Genomic DNA, 26256 nt, shown 5'->3' with positions numbered 1-26256 from the left:
GCCCATCGGGACGATGATCGGATACGAGAAGCAATCAAGCAAAAGAAAACCCCACTGTCATGGCTGATCTCCAACGCCAGATAAGAAAACTCCAACAACAAATTAAGACGCCCTCCGACCCGGACCTCCTAGCAGAATGGGATAGCGAAATCACTTATCTATTCGTTCCAAGAATCTCTAATGCCATCGTTGTTATGAATTCTAACATGCCTCGGTTAGACATCTATGACGGGTCATCTGACCCTCTTGAGTTTCTCCAAACTTACCGCCGTGCAATGATAATCAGGAATGCCTCAGACGCCACGATGTGCAAAGCCTTTTCCGCCTACCTAAAGAAAGATGCTAGCAACTGGTATAGTCGGTTAAGGCCCAACTCCATCGAGTCATTCTACGAACTAGGAAAGGAGTTTGTCGCTTATTTCGTTAACAATCGGCCCCGAAAGAAGCCAGCCGATGCTCTTCTGACTTTACGGCAAGGAAAGGACGAAACATTACGGAAGTTCATCAGTCGGTTCCGAGTGGAACTCCACCAAATTAATGAACCGAACTTCGATATGGTTCGTGCCGCACTCCTCCATGCCATCCGAGATAGAGACTTGAAAGTCCCCTTGAATGTGAATCCTCCTCGTGACCTCCAACAACTCATGGCCAATGCGGATAGATACATGAATAATGAGGAATCATTTGCCATGGAAAGAGAGTTGGAGAACACCCAAGGAAACGAAAAGCTGAAAGACGACTCTAGGGCGCTACTGAGTCATAAGCAGGCAAGGCACAACGATTGACAGAATCGTCGCTCCCCAAATCCCCAGTTTGATAGGGTCAACCACACTCCATTGAACAACACCATCTCAAATATCCTGCATGAAATCCGCGATAGATAACCCATACACTGGCCCAAAAGAATGGGAAACTCGGGAAAGGGTAAAAACTCCAGCAAATATTGTCATTTTCACCAAGATCATGGGCACACCACCGACAATTGTTATCATCTGAAGAATGAAATCGAAAGACTCGCGGGACTTGGCCGGATTGATCGTTACCTTCAAAATCTCCCAAGGAGCCAGCAACGACCCAAATCCTAAATACACCGGCCGGACGAACATCGTCGCTCTCCAAACCACCGGGCAAAAAGCAGTAGGCAAAGAGCTTCGGATCAGGAGAAAGCACCTAAGATCACCAGAAATATTGACACCATCTATGGAGGTTCGGCGTCCGGATGACCTACCGAGGAAGGACGCGCCCTTTATGCAGGACAAATCAACTCCATAGAAAACCCCCCCAAGAAGTCAAGGATTGACCCAAGTACCAGTGTACCCATCACCTTTACTGAGGCAGATTATGGAACGATAGATTGGCAGCATGATGACGCTGTGGTAGTCCGAGTAACCATCGCCAACTTTAACGTGGGGTGAATCTTGATAAACACTGGAAGCTCGGTCAATGTCCTCCATCAGGACGCCTTCGTCGAAATGGACATCAGTAGTGATAGGCTGGAGCCTATTGACTGGTCCATCTTCGGATTTTCCGGAGGAGAAATCAAGGTATGAGGGAAAATCAAACTGCCCGTAACATTTGGAGCTCACCCGACCCAGCGCACCATCATGCAAAGCTTCATAATAGTTCGCGTCCTTTGCACTTATAATGGGATCATCGGAAGGCCAACGCTGAATGAACTGGGGGCAGTGGTTTCCACTGCCCATTTGAAAATAAAGTTTCCCACAAAACGTGGTGTCAGAGAAGTTATCGGCAACCAGGAGAAAGCCCACAAGTGCTACGTCGCTGAAATTCCAAGGGTAGGCCCGAGTACTTACTCTAACGGCAACATATGAGGAGGTAAAATTTAGGTTACTAACAAGTTTTAAGCTTTAAGCTTTTGAAAACTTCTAACCTAAATTTGAAGATTAAGAGATCAAAGATGAAAATTAAGCACACAAGTTAAATCCTAAGTGCAATGCAAATGTAAAGCAAGAGATAAGAGAGAGTGCACCCGAGATTAAAGTGGTTCGGTCCTCAAAACGCGAGGCCTACTCCACTCCACTCCACCAACCAAACCCGTTGATGACTTCACTATTTGATCTTCTTAACTTCGGCGAAGATCGGTGCCGATTACAATTCCAATTGCCTTTAACCTTGGTGGCAATCCTCACCACGGAGAGTGGGCTCCGCTTCTCTGAACACTCGCCCGAATACAATTTTCTTGATAAAGAAAGAAAGAACAAAAAATCCCTTACACGGGTTTACAGACTTTGTAGAAGATGTACAAATTGATCCAAATCCTAATCTTAGAGGATGAGAGGCATAAACAAGCTTGAATCACTCTTAGGATGTTCAAATAGAGTTTTTGAGTGTTAGGATTGATAATTGGGAAGTAGAGAATACCCATATATATAGAAAAACCAAATATGACCATTTGAGGGGCATAGTCGTAAATCTGGCAAAATCCCCAACGGTCACAATTTTGTTCCCGACATAGCGGTCTCGAAGTTCAGAGAAATTTTTGGAGTTCCGAGAATTGAAACAGAAGTTGGAAAAATGTTACTGAACCATTTCTCGGAGCTCCGAGGAATCTCTTGGAGTTCCGAGCTCGGAGCTCCAAGAATTCTCTCGGGGTTCCGAGAAGCCTATTTCCAGCAGATTTTCAATACTGTTTCTTGGGCTTCCAACTTTACACCAAGTTGGGATTGTTATGAGGGTTCCAAAGTGTTGGAACACCTCCAACCACAAGGACAATCTCTTAATCATTTAGGGTGTGTGTGTTTTACTTTATTTATGCCTCTAAACACCTAAACTAGGATTGGATCTTTACATTCTAAAACGACTTCGATCTTCAATTGCGATGCTTCAGGTCTTCATGCATCTTGGATCTCCGATGTCTTTGGCCTTCCGAATGTGGTCCAATGAGAGCTTCTTGGCCTCAATCCAAGCAATCTTGTCTTTACACACTCATGATCTACAACTTAGACAATCAAACACATTAGTGATATAAAATCACTTGTGTATTGGAATCATCAAAATAAGATGGGAATGCCAAGGTGGGAACCATTGGGCTTACAGTCGCCGTGCTGAAAAAGAAAAAGGCCGCCAAAGAAACTTTCTCCGTTGGTGGTTCCGACCCTCTGGTTGAGGTAAAGCAGGGAGAACCGGTTGAGGAACTCATGGAAATTCCTCTGTTCCCTGGCTCCGACGAACAAACCTTCCAAATAGGTTCTCTCCTGTCAGGTAAGCTTAAAACTGACCTCGTCAATTTCTTAAAGACTAACTCGGATATCTTCGCCTGGTCTGCCTCCGATATGCAGGGAATTCCCTCCGATGTAGTAGTCCACAAGCTGAACGTGGACCCAAACTCCAAGCCGGTCAAACAAAAGAAACGCAATTTCACTGCCGAACGACAAAAGCACATCAAGGAAGAAGTAGATAAACTCCTCGATGCCAAATTTGTCAGAGAAATTTGCTACCCGGAGTGGCTTATCAACGTTGTGATGGTCAGGAAATCCAACAGCAAGTGACGAATTTGCATAGATTTTACGGATCTCAACAAAGCATGTCCCAAAGATTGTTACCCGTTACCGAGGATCGATCACCTCATTGATGCCACCGCCGGGCATGAGATGCTAAGCTTCATGGATGCTTTCTCCAGGTACAACCAGATTCAAATGTATAGTCCCGAGATTCTAAAAACTTCATTCGTCACCGACCAAGTGTTGTTTTGTTAGGATGTCATGCCTTTCGGCCTAAAAAACGCTGGCGCCACGTACCAACGTCTCTTCAATAAGATTTTTGCCGAACAAATTGGGAAGAACATGGAAGTATATGTCGATGACATGCTCGTTAAAATCCTCAAAGCACAGAACCACATCGCCGACCTTGAAGAGGCCTTCGCCGTACTCCGACGGAACCGAATGAAGTTGAACCCCACCAAGTGTACTTTTGGGGTTACCTCCGCAAAATTCCTAGGCTACATGGTTAGCCAGCGAGGAATTGAGTCCAATTGCGAGAAAATAAAAGCACTGTTAGAAATGACAGCGCCGAAGGAAGTCAGAGATGTCCAAAGACTCACCGGCAGAATCGCGGCCTTCAACAGGTTTATGTCTAAATCTGCCAAAAGGTGCCTACCCTTCTTTAAAACTCTCTGAAGTGTGAAAGACTTTCGATAGACAGAGGAATGTCAGACGGCCTTCGACCAAATAAAGGCATATCTCCAAGCACTCCCGTTACTCTCAAAGCCGGTACCGGGGGAAGATTTGTATCTGTACCTAGCAGTTGAGCCCGCCGCGGTAAGTTCTGTACTCGTTCGGCAGGAAGAAAAAATGGAGCAACCTATTTACTATGTCAGTAGAGTGCTTCATGACGCCGAAACCCGATACTAGGAAATTGAAAAATTCGCCTTTGCTGTCATCATGTCGGCAAGAAAGCTCTGCCCGTATTTTTAGGCTTATCCTATTACCGTACTCGCCGACCAGCCTCTCCGAAGGATATTGTAGAAGCCCGAAACTTCAGGACACCTGATTAATTGGGCCATTGAATTGGCGAATTCAACATCAAGATAAAGCCCCGTCCAGCAATCAAATCCCAAGTGCTGGCAGATTTTATTGTGGAACGTACGGTACTGACAGAGGAATCCGAAGAACCAAGTTTCACGGCCGAAGAACCGACTCTAGACCAGCAGAGCCAAGATCCACTGTGGAGTTGTACGTGGATGGCTCCTCCAACGCTGGGGGCAGTGGTGCCGGCTTGGTCATAACAGGGACGGACAATTTTATTGCTGAGTACGCCCTGCGACTAGATTTCAAAGCATCCAATAATGAGGCGGAATACGAAGCTTTGATCGCTGGAATAGCTCTTGCCACCGAATTACGAGTCAATCGGATCAGAGTCCATAGTGATTCGCAATTGGTGGTCAGCCAAGTAAATGGCTTCAGCGAAGCTAAAGAAGAGTGGATGATCAAATACCTAGAAAAGGTGAGAAAGGAAATCTCCACCTTTGAAGAATTCCAGATAGTACACGTTCCTCAGACCTTAAATACCCGCGCTGACGCTCTCTCCAAGATGGCCTCGTCCGAAATGTTTGAACCAGGAAACATCTATACCGAGATCCTCCCTCAACCTAGCGTTGAGAGAGAAGAAATCCTACAACTCAACGAGGAACCTAGTTGGATGGATCCTATAGTACGATACTTAAAAGACGGTGTCGTACCGTCGGATAGAAAGGAAGCTCGACGCCTAGTTGCCAAGGCCGCCCATTACATTTTCGATGGACAGGAGCTGTACAAGTGGTCCTTTTCATGGCCTTTATTGAAAAGCGTCCGACCCTCCACTGCAGAACTCGCCACGAGAGAAGTCCACGAAGGAATCTGTGGCGATCACTCGGGAGGAAAGGTGTTAGCTCACAAGATCCTTCGTCGAGGTTTTTTCTGGCCAACCCGTCACCAAGACACATCTGATTTCGTCAGAAAATGAGAGCAATGCCAGAAGTTCGCTACCGTACCTCGTCTCCCTGCAATTCCCTACAAACCCATCTCAAATCCAGTCCCGTTTGCTATGTGGGGAATGGATTTGTTAGGGCCTTTTCCAAACTCGACCAAGGGGCACCGAATTATGTATGTCGCCATTGACTACTTCACTAAAAGGGTTGAAGCCAAGGCAGTGAAGAAAATTACTTCCAAAGAAACGGAAAACTTCTTCTATCATGATATCATTTGTAGATTCAGTATTCCACGGGTCCCTGTAACTGACAACGGAACCCAATTTGCGAGCAGGCGGTTCAAAGACTTTTGCAAAAAACTCGGTATCGAACAACGGTTCACCTAAGTCAGCCATCTGCAAGCTAACAGAGAAGTGGAAGTAACCAATCGAACTCTCTTACAGGGATTGAAGAAACGCGCAGAAAATAACCGGGGCTTATGGGCAGAAGAATTACCGAATCTCCTCTGGGCCCATCGAACCACCCCCAGGACAGCGACAGGAGAGTCTCCATTCAGCCTCACCTTCGGGGTAGATGCGGTCATACCCGTTGAGATTGGAGCCCACTCTCCAAAGCTTGAGGCATACAACTAGAGGGCTAATCCCAACCACCTAAGGGGTAGCCTTGACCTCGTCGAAGAAACTAGAGGAAAAGCCCGAGTCAGGATGGCCGTGTATCAGCACAGAGTCGCCTGATACTACAACTCTAGGATGAAGGAAAGAGCAATAAGGACGGGCGACTTGGTGCTACGACGATCCGAAGTCTCCGACTCTCGCAGCTTGGGAAAATTGGCTCCCACCTAGGAGGAACCCTACCCCGTATCCCGTACTTTCCAACCAGGATCGTATCAATTGGAAGACTTAGAGGGCAACCCCATTCCCCGCACTTGGCACATTTCGAATCTGAAAGAGTTTTACCAGTAATGTAGTTCGTTTCAATTTTCTTATTTCCAATAAATCTATGTGTTTGTTCTTTGTCTTTGTGATATTGTAGAAATGTGATCATTCTCCCCAAGTAATGAAATCTCCTTTTCGATTATCCATCCACAAAAGCGATTACTCCCCAGCATTAATAAATCTCCAAACCGAACAAGCTACGAACGAAGGATAAAAGATACGACCCATAAACCGGTGCCCAAAGAGGCTAGGTAGAGAGTCTGTCTACTTAAAAGATACGACCCATAAACCGGTGCCCGAAAAGGCCCGGTAGAGAGTCTATCTATTTGAAAGATACGACCCATAAACCGGTGCCCAAAGAGGCTCGGTAGAGAGTTTGTTTACTTCAACGATACGACCTATAAACCGGTGCCCGAAGAGGCCAGGTATAGAGTCCATCCATTTGAAAGATACGACCCATAAACCGGTGCCCAAAGAGGCTCGGTAGAGAGTCTATCTACTTAAAAGATACGACCCATAAACCGGTGCCCGAAGAGGCCCGGTAGAGAGTCTATCTACTTAAAAGATACGACCCATAAACCGGTGCTCAAAGAGGCTCGGTAGAGAGTCTATCTACTTAAAAGATACGACCTATAAACCGGTGCCCGAAGAGGCCCGGTAGAGAGTCTATCTACTTCAAAGATACGACCCATAAACCGGTGCCCGAAGAGGCCCGGTAGAGGGTCTATCTACTTAAAAGATACGACCCATAAACCGGTGCCCAAAGAGGCCCGGTAGAGAGTCTATGTACTTAAAAGATACGACCCATAAACTGGTGCCTGAGGAGGCCCGGTAGGGAGTCTATCTATTTGAAAGATACGACCCATAAATTGGTGCCCGAAGAGGCCCGGTAGAGAGTCTATCTATTTGAAGGATATGACCCATAAACTGATGCCCAAAGAGGCTCGGTGAAGAGTCTATCAACAAAATACTGCTTCAAAAAAACAAATCAATATCTTGCCAGAATCAGGAGAAAATTTACTATCACCAGTAAAAAGTAAAAATGTTTCAAATACATCACCGTAAATAGGGATTGCCTCGAAGGATGAACCCTTCCATCCACACCAAAATGAAATTAAGTTTTACAGAACCAGTTCATAAGAAAAGCAAAAAGAAAATTGCAAGGGCCCTGCACCTAAGCATCCTTCTCCAAATTTTCTCCAGCAGAGGGCGCTCCAACGGGAGGAACAGAGGATTCCACTCTAGGAGATGCAACCGTGAGGTTCGCCTCCTTCGCTTCAGTCGTCTCAGAATCCTCTCCCTTGGAAAGTTCGGTCCCCGGGGGTCCCTCCAGCCTGTCGATGGGAAATGTGGAGTCTATGGCTGTAACCTGGTTCCGACAGTCAATGAACCCCTTCGCCTCAAACTCCAGGACATGAAGTGCCATATCTGTTTGATACTCTTGAGCCTGGCAAAACTCGGCAATCGCCCGGGACTGAATCTCTCCTTCTCGCTGCGGAACCTCGTCCCGCACCTTTTCGAGGTTAGCACGTATCTCCTTTTCAAGGTCAAGTTCGTCCTTGACCTTCTGAAGTTCAGCCTGGGCATCTGTATGAAGCTTTTTCGCATCCGCCAAGGACTCCTTGAACAATTTCCTGCTCTCTTTCTGAGAGTCCGCATAGTTCTTCACCTCCTTGGATGCGTGAGCATAGAGGGATTTCTACTTGTCCATGCGCCGCGAGGCATGGGAACAAATATCTGACAACTGTAAGTAAAAAGAGAAAAGATAAATATTTGCAGAGCCTAAAGGACATTCAGAGAATTAAAAATAAAAGTGCACACCTTCTTCGCCAAAGCAACCATGTCCCGGCCCAAGGCGTAGTGCGAAAACTTCTCCATCTCCACCGAGTCCTTTGGTAAGACACTCGTCATCACCATCTCTACAGCCACTCTAGGGTTACGAAGGACAGAATCTTCGGTACCAACCTTCCAATTAGGTCGAAATAAGGCCCCTGTTGGGTCGCTTGGTCCTTTGGAAGGGTCATCGGCCGAAAAAGAGCCTGCGTCCCATCGCAACCCTCGGCGGGCAGGGTCTCCTGAGTCACAACTGGGTCTTTGCCTCTAAGACCCTCCCGCTCTGCCGACTTACCCCTCTTACTAGGACTCTTCCCCGGCAAATCCGCTTGTCGCTTCCCATGTACGGACTTCGCCGGAGAAGCAACATCCTTGGACCCGATGGTCGAGACCGACCCTTTTCCAGCCTTAGCCGCCTGGCGCTTCAAGGCTCTCTCCTGTTTCTGCAGAGCTACTTCCTCGGCCTTCAATCTCCTCGTCTCCTCCATTGCCGAGGTAGAAATATTAGGGCCCAAACCTTGCACCGCCATCCCTGCAATAAAACCTAAAATGAGTCACAAATGCAACAGAAAGAAACAGGTAGAAAACTGGGAGATACAAAAAAAGAAAAAAAGTAGAAGGAAGTCACCAGACTGACTCTTGCCAACACTTGTCCCATCGTCTTCCTCACCCTCCTCCCCTTCATCATCCCAAACATCATCCTCCGAATTTACCACAACGTTGCTTTGACCAAATTTGACCAATACTCGTTCGGACTTGAAGTCCCGAACATCAAACCTCTCCTTCCCTACTTCCAAACCCCTACCTACGACGTCGTTGAAAACCAACTGACTCAATGTTCCTAAAGAAAATTTTAACCCCATCTTTTCCCCCTTGGGCTCCCTCCAATCAAAAGGAAACCTCCAACCGGCCGACTGAAGAGGTTTCATAAAAAAGAACTCGTTCTTCCACAGTTTAATGGAAGATGGAGCTCTGCCCATGATCATCAGCGTCCGCCATTGGGCCACATCTACTCAATAATCCTTTAACTTGATAAGGAAACATTTCCAAATCACATCCAGAGACAGCGGGGCTTTCACTATCTTGCTTATATCCACATATGCCATGAGGCCCCTCCACCCGTTCGGATAAATCTGAGACGGAACCAAGCCAAATAAGTAAAAAAACTCTATCATAATCGGATGCAGGGGAAACCGGACGCCTGCTTCAATAACCTCCATGTAAAAAGCCGTCTCCCCCTCCATGTTACTGCTACACGCCCGTTCATCGGAAGTGGGAAGCCGAACTTCATAGTCGTCCGAAATGTGATACTTCTCCCGCAGTCGATTAAGGTCCAAAAGTTGAAGAATACCTATCGAACTCGTAGCTACTTCAGGGCGATATACCCCGCCATGAGGCACTCGAGGCCTGTGAAGTTCCACAGATTCCTGGGCCAAAACTCTAGCCTGAACATCCATCGGTGCCGATCGTGAATTACTCCTATCCTCAACCAAAGCGCCAATCACGGGGGCATCGCTCGGGACTGACTTCGCCGCGCCCGAAGGCTCAATAGGGAGAATCGGATTCACCTCTTTCCTTGGGCGTGGCACTATCCTCTTCAGGGACCCTCCGCCCCTTTCAATCATCACGCTACCACCAACTTTCTTGGCCCTAATTTTACGTCTCTTCACCGACGATTGCTCCGGTACGCTCTCCGCCTCCATTTCCAATGGGATCTAGGGAGAAGAGGATGATTATTCCATTCCCACGGGCTCAATCGACTGGTTCTATGAATCTGTGTTCTCTGACATGACTATTTTAAATGAAATGAAATGCAAAGATCGGGTTGAGAAACGCACCGGTGAAATCGGAAAGAAAAGTTGTGAAGCTCGCCGGAGAAGATGAACCAGTGCCCTTGGAAAAGGAACAAATTGGGCCGGACAACTTGAAATTTTGTGAAACCTCGACCAACGCAAGAGAACGAAGCAAAACGGGAAACTTCGACAGAAAAAGGGAAATGATTCGCCAAAAAAAGGGAACTTTACGCCCGAAAATTCAACGAACTCTCGCCGGAATAAAAAGAAAGAGACGACGGGAGGGAAAAAGGGAATAAAAGTAAAAAATAAAAAGGAAGTGGGCGAGCTTTTATAAGACCCACAGGCGGGAAAATCAAAAGTCGCGTCCGTCTGACGTTAGACGACACGTGGCGTCCCGTAATCCGCACGCAACTTTTAAGGGCATTAAATACGCCGTTTCCTCATCATTATTTAAAGCGCCAAATACCGCCATTACCTAAGAGTCGCGACCGTTACACATGTCTCTTAAAAGTACCCCTCAGGACACGTCAACAAGTACTCAAAAAACAAAGCTTCTCCTGGTGCCGAATATCGTTTGGTGAAATTAATCATGCGATACACTCAAGCTTTGTGACATCCACGCCGAGGTCATGGTACACTCGGGACCGAATGTGCGCACTTGTGCCATGAACGTAACTCCAACTAAAACGATGTACCCTCGTATGGTGATGCATGAGTCGTAACATTCGGCTCCGATTATTATTAAAGAACATATTTATCATACATCTACGAGCATCGCCCACACACCACTATTGGTATTGAATAATACTGGGAAATAATAGAAATGGCAAATATTCTTTCTTTCACAAGTAAAAGAACCTTTACAAAAGGAGGGCCTCTAGGCCAAAAACAAAAAAGAAATACATCCAAGGCTCCATTAAACTACGGCTAACTACAAAAGACAGAAGGAATGTGATGCGGTCGGCGGTCCACCGGCTTGGACAAAAGTATGCTACTGGGATGTTTAACCAGGTGCTCGAGAAGGAAACTATGAAGGGTCGACACCAGGAGCTTCAGTATCATATGTCTGGTGAACCACCTGGCGTTGGACCTCACCATCGCCACGGCACCCACTTGGCACAATCTTCTTTACCCCGGAAGGGAGCTCGATTATGACAAGGCCAAGGTCATGGCCGAGGATGCGGTCATTCGGCCGGATCCTCCTCCGACTCCTCCTTAGGGTCCTCCTCAGGATCCTCCTCTGGCAAATCCTCCTCCAGATGAGGCTTGAGACCAGGGGATACGGATCCGACCCTCGCAGCGCCTTCAGTCACCCCTTGTAACATCGCCTTCAGAGCCTCGTTCTCCATCCCCAATTCTCCAACTCTGGCTCTTAACCGGAGAACCTCCGTGCCCTGCCGAAGAAGCTGGTTCGCCACCTCATGCCCTCTCTCCATCGCGTGCTTCAAAGACCGCTTGTAATTAGCGGCGAAATTCGGAATGTCACTAGGAGGAAGGCAACTCCCAGCAAGCGAAAAAATCGAACCGCTGCCGGGTTCAACCTTCCTCTTCTTCTTGCTTTGTGAACCATGGTCCACCTCTTCCATTCCGGTCGTAGGGGAAGCCACCGGCGAAACCATCGCCACCGGAGCTACCATTTCCGGTGAACTAGGCTCTACCGCTGGTGAGCATTTCAGCCTTTGCGATCTCCTTGTTCTACGGGCCACCGGTTCTCTGATGACGGGATGGTTCCCCTCATCTCTGTCCGAAAGTGATTCCACTTCCACCACCGGAACTACCGCCCCTGGTTGTTCATCGCCCACAAACTCCTGAGACATTTTCCGACAAAGAAAGCACAGGAAAGAAATAAGCGAAAGGAAGCAAAGAAGAAAGAAGAGGAAGTGACAAAGAACCCTTCCCCCACTCCCTCATTTATAGGAGCGACTGGGCGGAAAAATCAAGCGGGATTAAATGATCCCGCCGATTTTCAAAACAACATTTGGGGGGAATCAAATAGTCCCACAAATTTTTAAATTAGTTTGGGAAAACCAGGCGGAAATTTAATTCACTCGCCGCTTCTCGAAAGCCCATAATGGTAAGCACGGGTAGGAAAACATGCATCATCATGAACCATCTCATCACAGATCTACGACTATCGAGTAATGTGACACACTAATTTCACTCACCAAATTCTCGCCAAAGACGTTTAAACTCCATCATCTCCAGAGAGTCGACACTGATCCACCGCTTGAAAATTTAGCTACTTCCTCGACCCTTACAAAGGGACTAGGAAGTAGGGGGCAGTATGTTGGGGGTAAAAATCGGCATTCACGGTACCGACCCTCAAACCCCTTCTCAACCATTCAACTGGATCAATACAACCCTCGTAGCAACACTCCGTAGCGAACACTGATCGGACCTCCTTGATACTTCTCCCCTGACCGGTACCGAGCTACCAGGGAAATCAAACACAATCGCGGGGATCTCGCCCCCAAGCGACTAATCCGGACTGCCGTTATGAGTAAGGCTTGAATTCAAAACATCCCGCCTAAATCACCATCCACGATCTCCGCCCGGAATCGCAGGAAATCATATGTCCCTGATTTTATTCTCCATCCGTTGCGCCCCACGTGGGCTAAATTAAGGGCCTAATTGATATCTCCAAGATCGCGAATCTCCTCCCCTATAAAAAGGGGTCTATACACTCAACCAGAGGGCATTCAATTCTCCCTCTCCTCCTTTGGTCTAGTAACTTGATTGAACCCTCTCCCATTCCCCGTCCATTGTCTGTGATTGCCCATCTCTGACTTGAGTGTCGAAGTGGTCGTCCGGAGCCACAACTCCTGGCCCACTGACGCTTTTTCTGTGAGCGCAGGATTACAGGTTCTGCAAAGCTAGTTCGTGCAGTCAGATTTTGGGCGTCATCACCATCCATCCAATTAATGATGTTTAGGGAATTTCCTTCCACAATAAGCCCATCTAAAGCACTACTATCAGTTATCCCGATGCCCTTGAGAATCGCTCTTACCTCAACCTCGCTCGAATCCTTGAGCCGGGGACCAAAAAATCTCATCTAGTCTATCCTTTCTCATCTCTAAGCAGGCCTCTCACCCTTATCGGTCCAGGATTACCAAGGCTAGACCTATCAAAATTTAAATTACCAAGGCGGCACCCATTTAGGTGAAGCAAACTCCACCCTCTTTGATCCACTGCAAATATCCCAACATTTGTTAAGGTCAGAGGAGAAATAAAATTTTAGAAGATGAAGGATCCTCACACAAGATAAAATAATGGACATAATTTGTGTAAATGAATAAGATTCCATGTACGCCCACGTCTCAATGCTATTGGGTGGCAAACTAATATTCCAATTAAAGGCTGTTACGATGAGATAGTTGGGAAAAAAGCCAAAGTTTGTGGCCTTCATGGTTTTCTCCCCGCACTAGGCAATTAAATGGCCTAGGTGCTCAATGGTAGACTGATGGTCTTTCCCCAAACAAAAAGTGACTTTAGAACCCTTGTATCCCCTATGATATGGATAGTAGTAATCATACCAATCAGGATACACTTTTCTGTACACCAGCCTGTGTATCGGTCTAAACATTGGATGGAGTTGCTATTGTATCATTTTCATGATCCGGTCTCTGTTCAGGCCAATGTTCTAGGGGATGTAGTTACCTTGGATGAACAGTTGATCGATCCTAGGGTTGGGTAGTAATGGTTTTCAACTCAGCTCTACCTACAACTGGAAATCTTAGAGTAACCTAAGGGTTCAGAGGTGTTGTGAGGGCTTGGTTCTGGTTTCTAGTTGTTTTTCCCCTATAAACCAGCCCCATTCTTATTCTGCACAGCACTACTAGGATCGACCGTGCTCTCGTTCGGTCTAACGATTCCAAGGTCTGGTCGATCTGCCACGGAGGACCTTGCTTGCTGTTGAGGCATCGTGGAAGCAAGGTCATTGACAATGGTCATGCTTGATGGCATATTATACTCTAGTGCTGAATTTTGGCTTGATTTTTTCTTTTTCTTTTTTAAATTGACAAATATATTCATAATAAGAAGATTTACAAGAGTTGGGGACAAGTAGTCCCACCCCTTTACATAATAACAAAGGATACAAAAAATGGACTCCATTGTCCAGAAAAAAGAAAAAGTAAAACACCGTCATCTTGAAACTCCCAATTGTAACCTCAAAATGCTCCTCTAGCAAAGATATCAAAGTTGCATCCATTCCTAGATTCAGAGCCCCTAAACTTAGAACCACTTGGAACTATCTCCACCAACACACCCAGCATTAGAAATTTCCAAACCATTTGATATCACCATAGATTGATCATCGAGGGATCAAGAAAGATCACGAGCATCGAAGGACAAAGGTCCCTCAAGCACCTCTTGGGTAGCAGTAATGCATAGCCCTGTCAACCTAAAAAATCACCCCTATACTCAGAACAACAGATATATTACCAAAATCCCCAAAAAGACATCCATTTTCCTAATTTACCTCCCAGCGAGGTTCATCACCAAGCCTATAATAATAGCCAACACATAAAACAACAATAAACCCCCATGCACTTTTATTCACACCACCACCTGCCTAAAACGTTGATAGACTCACTTCCTTATCAGTCTGTAAGAGCCTTAAGCTCTCTACGACCACATCCCGGCATTTTTCCCTTTTTTTCTATCTCATCCCTCTTCTCAATTTCCAAGAACATTTTCTTGGTCTTGTCCACATTTTCTTCGAAACCAATCTCCAAGGCATTTCCACCTTTGACATCTCCTCAAATTCCTCTGACATAGCCTTTTCGTCTTCCCCAAAGCTCACTTTTGCCTCCTCCTTAGAGCCTTGCTCAGCCCTAAATAAGCACGACTTAATTTTGCCACTATGGTCTGCATCCAAGAAATCTTAGGGGAGGGCCGATCCATTGTAGTGGATCTCACTCTCTTCCATCTGGAGATCATATCTTTTAGAATCTTTGTCTAATGCTTTTCTTTCATCTTCCAAAGCTTTCTTGGAGGTCATAATTCGTAGACCGGTACACAACACTCTTCTATTGATACAACACTCTTCTATTGATTTCTTTCCAGTGAGCTCTTCAATCTATTTCTCCTTTCCTTTGGCCTCCTCTTGAAGCTTCTTCCATTGAAGTTTCAAATATTCGAGGGCAACTTACCCCTTCGAGGCCGACTCCTGGCTCTTCCTCTTCCTATTATAGCCCACTCTCTTGAAAGCTTGCTTTTCACCTATACTTAGGCCTTCGTCTCCAGCAGCTTTCCCTTTTCCTTTGAGGTCTAGGGGCTCCCCTTCATCTGAAAAGGAAGAATCCCCAGACGAGTCCTAGCTTTCTAGAATTGAAATCAGCTTGGAGGTGAGTTTCTCTTTTTTTTTTTCTTTTCGCGCATATACGGTTGTCTTCCTATACCACTCCTCTTATAAAAAAAGGAACCGACCCTACTGGCCACTGGCGGTGAGTGGATGTAATAATTGTTCACGTAATAATTGTTCACATACCCATAAGTACCGTGCATGCTAGAGGCATTTTTTCTACGAAATCCTTTGATATTCTGCCTTGGAAACTGTTTTCTAGCTGGATGATACTTAACAAAAGATCTTTTCTTCTTTTCCCAAAACGTCTTATTATATTTCACATTTATATAATTGAGGTCACTGGCGACCTTTATGGTCTTTGGGAGAGGGGCTGTATTTCTATCATTCTGTTTATACTTTTTAAAACCCCCTACCCTGGGTGTCCGCTCCTGGGTTGCCACGTACATGCCCATTTAATTCCTCTTGATTTTCAAAATCAGCTAGTCGGCCTACCCCTCTGCCAGCTTTTGGAGGCCTTATCATTCCAACCAATGATGTTTCAGTTCGATTAGACCCCAATTCAAATTTGAATTCTTTGTTTTTCAACGGTTCGTTCGACTGGGCTAGAACTGATTTTCCTTTACTCGTCTTGCCGGAGATTAACTTATTCTCCCATATCAATATGCCGGAGTTGGACTTATCCCCTTCGTCAGGGTCAGATATAACTTCTAGAATGGACTTACCATTGATGTTCAATCCACCATTAATATACTCTTCTTCCAACATGCTCATGACACCTATTAAGTAATTTCTATTCTCAACCTTCAAACTAATAAATGGACATAAAAGTTTCCAATATGAGGTGAGAACTTTAGCTGAAGCAAAAGCCATGATCATGGTTCCCTGACAATTTAACTTGGAGGACTTGGTAAAAAACCCTACCTAATGCTTCTACTGTTGAGGAAGTCCAAGCATGAACTGGAAGACCGTCGAATTTTATCCAGATAGTCTTGGCACCTAACTGAAATGCCGGATTCCATATATGTAACGAAGTAATGTGGTTTCCCAAGCTCTCTCCTCCTTGTCGGAGAACCCAGCTTGCTTGGTTCTCCGATTCAAACCTGAATAGAACCTCCAAAGGACTGATTGCAAGGGGTATTGGGAGCTGAGGATTATTCCAAGATTTTTTTGGCTCATTCCCAGATTTCCTCAAGCTTCCATTTAGGAACTTCCATACAGCCCACTAGGCACCTTCTGAGAGCCATTTTCCGATGCTCGATCTCTCTGCCAGGGACATTATTTCCGGAAGCTGGCCACCGATTCCAGATTTAAGGGCAAACTCTTCCATACAACTACTCATGGGATTTTGAGGGTTCTTTTTGCCATCTCCTCCTTTCTCCATCAAGCATTTTCTGCAACAACTACATCTTCCAAAGTTGTAGCCGCAGTCCTTACATTTCTAGTCACCTACAAGAGGCTTCTCTGAGGTGATATTTAGTCTTGCTCCCACACCCCATTGGCCAGGTATTCTCCTTTGTCCCAGAAAGGTTCTCCGGTCACGTATTGGCCTCTCCTCCCTGCTTCCAGACCCATAAGCCTGAACTTGTGCGTTCCTTGGTGAGGACCGAGGAGAGGAATTTTATACTCTTCCCATTTCCAAGTAAGATTAGTCTTTTCCTACTACAATCTCTCTGAATCTCGAAGAGCTTAAATACAAAGTTACAAAGTAACCAGCTTCTATAAGATCCAGGTAAACATCCTTTAGGCTCTCAATCATGTAGCCAGAGTTACAAAGCCCCCAACAAATGTCATTACCCAAATAAGTTAACCCGGGGGATCTCTTCCATCTGTGATTGAAAAAATCTCGGATTGTCATTACTTAAAAAGAAGACATGACTTGGAAGCCTTGAAACAAAATCGAGAACGATAATGTTGGGAAAGTCGCCTTATTTCCCATCGTGACAGTTGCTTTAGTGGGAAGGCAAACGGCCGATCTGCCTGAATTTTGGCTTGATTCTCTCGAGGCAAATATAGAGAGGCCACTAAACGATCCTCCTAGAGTAGGATTTGACCAGGTTAAAAGTTGGAACTAGCCGATCTTGATTCCACCTTCTGGTGGGGTAGTAGCAATAAGAAATGGAGATCTATGGTAGCTACTAGACCGGCTTATTACCCTTCCAAAGAGGCGGTTGTACTAGCGCTGCTGGTGGCATTCTGTTAGAAAGCAAACCAAACAGTACTTGGGAATTCACGTCCAGGTGCTGCCTAAATGTAGTGGCCACGTCCTGAAGTAACACGGCACGCCAGAGTTTCGCCCTTGTGGAGCGGTTCCCCCACTCGATGAAATAGGATTTAAGATTCCCCCCTAGCCAAGGATTTTACTAATTTGAAGTCCTTTGATCATGTGTTTCGACACTCTAAAAAATGATAGAATCACTGGAATTTTTAGGGGCACCGATGCTTGCACTTTTACTTCTAGTATTAGAAACCATTTAACACCGAGTAATGCACTAGGTTCCACCTAGCGTGCCACAAAATTGTGTCTGATCGAAAATGCCCCGGCGCGGTCGGTGAGTGCACCGAGTGTGGAGTATGTGTGTGTGTGTGATGCGGTGCCAAATGTGGGGAAATTTTATGCGATTGAGAAAAAGAGGCGAACAACACTTCTTCCTTGATCTCCTCTTCCTTTACACAAATGAAAAGTACTTTTTAGTATAGATGCGGCACAAATGTGGTGATATCAACACACACGGAATGCCACTGACATGTTGACACGTGTAGAGTGTGATAGACCTGCAATTGGTCAAGATGCCAATGTGCGCAGAATGCAAATGAAAAAATGATGAAGCTGAAACGCCAGTGTCAGGGATAATTGAATTAAAGAGAAACACTCACATGGGAAGATCAATTCATTTCTTGCTTAATCCAGAATAAGCTATAGCTACAAAAAGTAAAGGAAACATTACTGGAAAGTTAAAAGATAAAATGCTAAAACATGTTTGGAGATGGTTCAGTGATTACATCCTTGGAGACTGACGTCTCCTTATATAGCTTTATTCGGGTAACCGTTCCTCATCACCCCACATTCTCTAGGAGGGAACTCTTGGGTAACTGCTAATCTTAGGCTTCCTTATTTGCACATCCTCCTTTCTTTTAGGTGGTTGTTAGCCACATTCCCTCGATTTGGCAACTAAATTGCCACTTCTTTGACCCAGCCCATAATGTAGTTACTTAGCAACTCAGTCCCACACGACCAATCAGGCTTAGACATAGATATAAGGAGTAGGGAACCCCTGGCAACTGTTCACTCTTTTAGATTCACTATTCGCACGTTCCCTTGCTCCTATAAAGTGCCAACCTGGCACATAACTTCAATGACTTAGTCAAAATGAGCCAACATCTAGTTTCTTCTTACCTATGGTGCCCAGAAATGGGTGTAAACACATGTAAAATGAAGGACAAGGGTTTGATGCATTATATTTTAGGAATTGAGACAAGTCAAAAAGATTATTCATGGGCCACTAACTTTGGTCAGTGTTGGTCTTTGTCGATTGATGGAAATTCCTATCCGTTTGTTGGATTTTTTTTAATGGCCCGTTTATTGGAAAATTTACTATTGATATAGGGGTATTTTAAAAAAAAATTATTTGAAGGGAATCCGGCCTGACAATTTCGGATATTACTGATTGTCTTCTTTGTGCAGGTCATGTATCCATTGCTTTTTAAGGGCATCACTTTCCCACCTAGTTATAACCAAAAACTATATATTACATACAAATTCTCGTACTTTTAAGGTAGCAATCGTGGTGGCTGGTCTTGGCCTTTTATGGATATTACGAACCCGAATTGGTTCACAACTTGATTGTTCTTCTTAGAGGGAAGATCAGCCTTTTGACCCACTTCGAGGGACGGTTCAGTCCTGCTTGTGCAGAAAATAAACTTTTTGGGATAAAATTCTTCATTCATTTAAGGCTCTATGCATATGTTACTGATAGAAAATCCGTAATCTAGATAACTCTCGTCTCCAAGACTCCTACCTGTACTAAACAACTAGAAAGAAAAGGGCAGTGATAAATCGACTCCCCATGTGTCTATCTCTCTCGTCTTTCTCTCTCTAACCTAGAGGAGAGAGAAAGACACATGGGGAGTCGATTCATCAATTTGGGGAGTCGATTTATCACTCCCCAAAGAAAAATCTAAAAATAACCATTATCTAAACTAATTTATTTCACCCTAAGCAGGACCCATCTAGTCACATAAAATTCCATCAACCTTGAAATCAACCTTGCCCTCAAGGTTGGATTATTAGAGAAACTAATTTATTCCACCGGGGTCCCAAATCTTATTGGATATAATCTTGTTGAAAAACATAGTTGATATTAGCCTTTCAAGTTCTTCAAAAATAGGAGTTGCAATCATTCGAACCCCGCCTTCAAAATCTCTTGTATTCCAAGTTGGAAAGAAATACGATTTTTCATGGAGTAGCATCGAAATGGCAAAATGATCGAATAGTTGAATAAAATCAATATACTCTTCGATAATGTGTTCATCTAATCCATCCTTTTCACCATCAATTCTTGCACTTTTCTCTAACCGAACATTAACATTGTCAAGATTATCGATATGTTGATTTTGTTCAAGCCTTCCACAAACCATCGATGCCCTCCCATCAATTCCAAAACAAGTGCATTGATCTTTCAAAAATCATCATGTACAAAATCCAAAATCTCCCAAGATGCAGCTAGGACACAGGATCGATTGATTTGATACCAATTGTTATGAACCCGAATTGATTCGCAACATGATTGGTCTTCTTATAGGGAAGATTGGTCTTCTTATAGGGAAGATCGGTCTCTTGACCCACTTCGAGGGAACAGTTGGTTCCTCCTTATGCAAAAACACAATTTCGGGGTTAAAATTCTTCATTCATTTAAGGCTACGTACATGTTATTTATAGAAAATCCCTAATCTAGATAACCCTTATCTCTAAGACTCCTACCTATACTAAACAACTAGAGAGCAAAATCTAAGAATGACAAATATCTAAACTAATTTATTTCACCTTAAGCGGGACCCATCTAGTCACATAACAATCTACACATTTATTTTCTCTGCAGTTGGGAATGGCGAGTGCGCTTCAGACTTTGTGTGGCCAGGCATATGGAGCACGACAATACCACATGCTGGGAATCTATATGCAGAGGTCGTGGATTTTTTTGCTTGCCGTCGCGACCCTTATGCTACCTCTCTACATCTTTGCAACCCCAATTCTTTTTCATCTTGGCGAGGACACAAAAATAGCAGAAGCCGCTAATGCTATCTCCCTATGGTTGATCTCAATTATATTCTACTTTGCGTTTTACTTCACTTTGCAAATGTTTCTGCAAGCCCAACAAAAGAACACGATCATTGCATGGCTAGCGAGTACCTCGTTTGCACTCCAGGTACTCCTTTCGTGGGTGGCTGTTTACAGGTTAAACTTGGGAATTTCTGGTGCCATGGGTTCGATGGTTTTTGCAAATTGGCTCACACTCATAGGAGAATTCGTGTATGTTTTCGGAGGATGGTTCCCCCAAACATGGAGAGGATTCTCTAAGAGTGCATTTTATGATCTCTAGCCAGTGGCAAAGCTCTCTGTATCTTCTGGTGTCATGATATGGTAAACTTTGACTCCTGATTTTCCCTTTTATGTTCACTAGATTTTTAACTATAATGGAAAATAAATGAGCTTATCTCCAATTTAAAACGGCTACTAACATGGTGCTAAATATTGAGCCTCAATATGAATGAGCTACATAAAGAAAACACACCCATCAGGTGATTCTAATGAAACCGATCAGATGGACGGAGAAGATGAGATTAGAAGAAACATGTTCTCTTGATACCAAACACACAAAGAATGAAAGCCAAGTTGTTGTACTAGTCAAAAGACTTCGAATTTCACTAAAATGGCTTGTAGTAGAAGATACAAGGCCCAAAATATAGGCTGCATGTCAAATAAGAGATTAACACTACTTAAGCATACTTAGCTTTCCTAAGAAATCACACACACTATCAAATGTAAAACATGAGGGATGCTAAACTCACATGGGCCCTTGTAGAAAAGGTGGACAAGGGCGGCATTATTGGATCCACATCATTGCATCTATCGTTTTCAGAGCCACAATAAATGCACTAACTGATGGGGTATAAAAAGCAACGACCAATTAACTATCGACACGTGGCCCTTAAGGGGCCCACCGCGAATTCAGCACTGGCCCAGGGGAATCCGGTAATTACCTGAGAGTAGGTAAACCTAAACCCAGAGAAGGGCCGACACTTGTCCTGGGGTAGGTAATTCAACCACTCCAGGCCTCCCTCTATAAAAGGCCTCTCGAGGCTCAAAGCAAGGGGTAATAACTTCTGAACCACCACTCTTAAATCTTTGGCTCTGCACTCCTGCTCATACTGACTTGAGTGTCGAAGGGCCCATCCGGAGCAATGACTCCGGGTTGGTCTCCTGACCTCGTGCGCTCTTGTGCAGGACTCAGTTCCTTCACTTCAGCTCCTCAGGTCCTCCAGCTCAGCTCTTACGTCACTGCCATATCTGTTACCGATTTTAGGCCTAACAGATTGGCGCCATCCGTGGGACCACGAACTAAAAGCTGTTCAAATCCCGTTTATAAAATGGCATGACGGAGGAGCGCCCGGGTACCGACTGCTCGGACAGCCCGAGCTGAAGTGCCTCGTAGGACTCGGAGCGAACGATTGGCCTCACAGATAGTGGCTCCTTCAGCAATAGCGGAGTAGAGCCCAGCTCATTCGGAACACCTCAACCCTGCTCCCACTCCGGAGCAAGTTCAAGCTCTCTTTCAACAAATGACCACTCTCGTTGGTCAATACCAGAATCCGATCCAAGCGCCTCCCCAGCATCACCCAGCAGCCTAAAGGCCTGTGCAGGAAAGGTCGAACGCCCACAGGAGGGAGGCCGCACCTCTCAGTAGAGATCAGACACACTACTCTACGAGGAGAGTTCATCATTCCAGGACCAGGCATGCCCACACAGAACCTCACCACCACCACAGGTCACATTCTCGCTCAGTGCAGAGGCACCGAGCTCAGGACGACCGTGCACCCCTAGAGAGGTCCAGACATCGTAAAAAAGGCTCAAAAAGTCACTCCGGCTCTGCAGCCAGTCCCTCTGTGGAGAGAAACAAATCAGTGGACCGAGCAAACAGGAGGGCTGATCCAATGCTGCGGAGGATAGAAGAGATAGACCACCGTATGAAAGACCTGGCAAAGGATCAAGGCCGGCCTGCTGCAAGGGCGTTCTCAAGCAGACCGCCGTTCACAGGCGATGTTATGAACACGCCAGCACCCAGGGGGTTCAAAATGCCGACGGTTCCGCAATATGACGGAACCACCGACCCTGTGGACCACCTGGAAACGTTCAGGACTATGATGCTCCTCCACGGCTCCTCTGACGGGTTCCTCTGGAGAGCATTCCTGACCACACTGACCAGTACAGCCCGGGACTGGTACTCGAGGATTAAGCCGAACTCCATTAGCAACTTTGAGGACTTTGTGGACGACCTGGTCCGCCATTTTATGAGCAGCAGGAGGCCAAGGAAAACGACAGCATCCTTGATGGCCTTGCGGCAGGAGGATAATAAACCTCTGAAAACATTCGTCAGCCATTTCAACAGAGAGGCTCTCCAAGTTCCAAATTTGGATCCTTCAGCCGCCATGAACGCACTTCTCGCAGGGGCCAAATCCAATGATTTCCGCCGATCAGTGGCTCGCCAAAACCCGTGCTCACTGGCGGATCTGATGGCTAGAGCCGAGGAGTTCATAACCGTTGAGCAGACTCTGGCGGCCTTAGACTCAAACCGGAGGAGAACCTCTGAAGAAAAGAACCCTACCAAGCAGCGTAGGGATGATAAGGCCACTAGAAGAGAAAGATCTCCCCAGAGGAGGGAGGAAAACTTTACCCCTATCAACACCTCCCGGAGACGCATACTGGCCGCGATCAGAGGAGAAGAATTTGTAAGGTGGCCGACCAGGATGATCTCCAAGGAAAATAAGAGGGACAAGTCAAAGTATTGTAGGTTTCATAGGGACCATGGGCACAACACAGAAGAATGCTGGCAGCTCAAGGAAGAAATCGAGCTGCTGATCGGTCGAGGATGCTTGAAAAAATATGTCAAAAATGACGTCCACAGAAGAGAATGCAGGGAGAAGAGTCTCTAGGGCCAGAGCCCCCGGTGGTCACAGCCGCCCCCTGCGCGGAATCAATCTCCCCCACCATGGAGTACACGGCCGGAGATACACCGATCCCAGCCCAAGGGGGTCATCAACACAATTATGGGCGGACCGGCAGCCGGGGGCACATCATCTGCTGCTCGAAAAGCCTACGCACACCGAATGTCGTGCACACATGCAGCAAAAAGATGAAGACCGAGAACGAAATCGCCTTTTCAGATGCGGATCTCGACAACTTGATACTACCTCACGATGACGCACTGGTCCTAACCATGCTCGTCGCAAACTGGGAGTTGAAGAAAATCCTTGTCGACAACGGGAGTTCGGCCGACATCTTCTACTATCATGCTTTTAAGCAAATGATGATAGGTGACGACCGCTTAAGGCCGGCGACCTCCGATCTGTTCGGTTTCTCAGGAGAGATCGTGAAAGTAGAAGGACAGATTGAACTCCCAGTCCTCGTCGAGGAGCTGCCCTGTCAAGCCTTCGCGATGGTCAACTTCTTGGTAGTACGGGCCACCTCGGTCTACAACGCTATCTTAGGACGACCTGGCTAGAACCTCATCCGCGCCGTCGCCTCAGCATATCACTAGAAAATGAAGTTTATAACACCAAACGGCGTGGGTGAAGTCAGAGGAGATCAACCATAGTCCAGGGAGTGCTATGCTATGGCACTCAAAGGCAAGAATGCCTCAGAGTCGTTGCCGATTGAGCTGCTTGATCTGAGAGATGAAGCCCAGGTGAATCAGCCCGTCGAAGACCTCATCTCCATCCCTCTGTGCGAAGGCGATAGTGAGAAGGTCATTCAAATCGGCTTCTCTCTCGGCAGTAGCACCCGACAGAGCCTCACCCAGTTTCTTCAAGACAATGTAGACGTCTTTGAATGGGTTCCCACAGACATGCCCGGAATAGACCCGGAGGTCAGCACGCATAGACTCGGTGTTGATCCAACTTGCAGGCCGGTGAAACAAAAAAGAAGACATTTTGCCATGGAAAGACGGCAAGCGATCAAGGAAGAAGTGGAGAGGCTCTTGAAAGCTGACTTCATTCAAGAAATTCAATATCCGGACTAGCTGGCGAACGTGGTCTTGGTAAAGAAAGCCAATGGGAAGTGGAGGACCTATGTTGATTTTACCGACCTGAACAAAGCTTGTCCCAAGGAAAGCTACCCGCTCCCAAAAATCGACCAGCTTATAGATGCCACCGCAGGTCATGAACTGCTGAGCTTTGTGGACGCCTTCTCCGGGTACAGCCAGATCAGAATGTATGAATTAGATATACCAAAGACTTCCTTCATAATAGACCAGGGGACGTATAGCTACCGCGTCAAACCTTTCGGCCTGAAGAATGCCGGGGCAACATATCAGAGACTCGTAAACAAGCTCTTCGAAAAGCAAATCGGCCACAACATGGAGGTCTATGTAGATGACATGTTGGTCAAAAGCCGAAGCGCACAAGATCATGTCTCTGACCTGCAAGAGACGTTCCAGGTCCTAAGCGAACACAACATGAAGCTCAACCCTACCAAGTGCACTTTCGGTGTCAGCTCGGGAAAATTCTTGGGATTTATGGTAAGTCGAAGAGGGATAGAGGCCAATCCAGAGAAGATCAAGGCCGTGGTGGAGCTCACTCCACCAAAAACCATTAGAGAAGTACAGCGTCTAACCGGGATGGTGGCCGCACTGGGGCACTTCATCTCAAAGTCTGCAGAGAGATGCCTGCCTTTCTTCAACGCCGTCAAAGGAATCAAGACAGCACCCTGGACAGAGGAGTGCCAGTTCACGTTCGAGAAGTTGAAGCAGTACTTGTCTTCCCCACCACTGTTGACAAAGCCAGACCCGGGGGAGGAGCTAGTCCTGTACCTGTCCGTAAGTCCCATGGCATTGGCAGCCGTGCTGGTTCGAGAAGAGCACAACCAACAGAAACCGATCTACTATGTCAGCAAGGTCCTGCATGATGTCGAGATCAGGTACCAGGGGGTCGAGAAATTGGCGTACACCCTGATCATGGCAGCCAGAAAATTGAGGCTGTACTTTATAGCCCACACAATAAAGGTCCTGACAGATCAGCCGCTCAGGCAGGTTCTCCACAGACCAGACATCTCAGGGCGACTTGTGAAATGGGCCGTGGAGCTGAACGAATTTGATATCCAGTACCTGCATAGGCCGGCTATAAAGGCTCAAGTGTTGCCAGATTTTGTGGCTGAGTGCACCATCCACCAGCGAAGCATCGAATCCGAAGTTGTCCAAACCCCGTTTGTAGAGAATGCAACTACAACTGGGGAACGGACAGAAGTTGAGACTGAACCAATGAGAACGGAAAACATCCATGTACCGGCAGAACATGATCCATCTTCCAACGAACCGCTCTGGGAAGTATATGTGGACGGATCTTCAAACAAGGTTGGTTGTGGAGCCGGTTTGGTTCTCACTGGGCTCGATAACTTTGTTCTGGATTATGCGTTGAGGTTCAGGTTCCGTGCATCTAACAATGAGGCAGAATACGAGGCTCTCATCGCCGGAATGAACCTAGCAGTCCAGACCAGCACCCAAAGGCTGAAGGCGTATTGCGACTCCTAGCTGGTCGCAAACCAGATCGAGGGAGTCTATGAGGCCCACGACGAGCGCATGATCAAGTACCTCTCCAAGGTGCGCTAGTTGGCCGGCAAGTTCAAAAACTTCGAGGTCATCAGAATCCCTAGAACGGAGAACGCAAAAGCAGATGTGCTGTCAAAGCTGG

The 26256-nt window shown here is 46.2% G+C and overlaps 1 pseudogene across 1 annotated transcript in view; it reads left to right on the top strand.

Annotated features, from left to right (window-relative positions):
• The window catches only part of LOC143859671 (protein DETOXIFICATION 23-like), a 59244-nt pseudogene that overhangs the window by 22642 nt on the left and 10346 nt on the right, over positions 1-26256 (top strand). Inside the window, exon 2 of the transcript XR_013239317.1 lies at positions 20394-20935. The product of XR_013239317.1 is annotated as a protein DETOXIFICATION 23-like (transcript). The remainder of the gene's footprint in view (positions 1-20393; positions 20936-26256) is intronic.

This window comes from Tasmannia lanceolata, unplaced genomic scaffold, assembly GCF_043159265.1.
Source record: "Tasmannia lanceolata isolate RefF3 unplaced genomic scaffold, GAP_Taslan_0.1 ptg000035l, whole genome shotgun sequence".
Classification (NCBI taxonomy): Eukaryota; Viridiplantae; Streptophyta; class Magnoliopsida; order Canellales; family Winteraceae; genus Tasmannia; species Tasmannia lanceolata.
The sequence above is the reverse complement of the archived record's forward strand: the minus strand, read 5'-3'. Positions and strand labels throughout refer to the sequence as shown.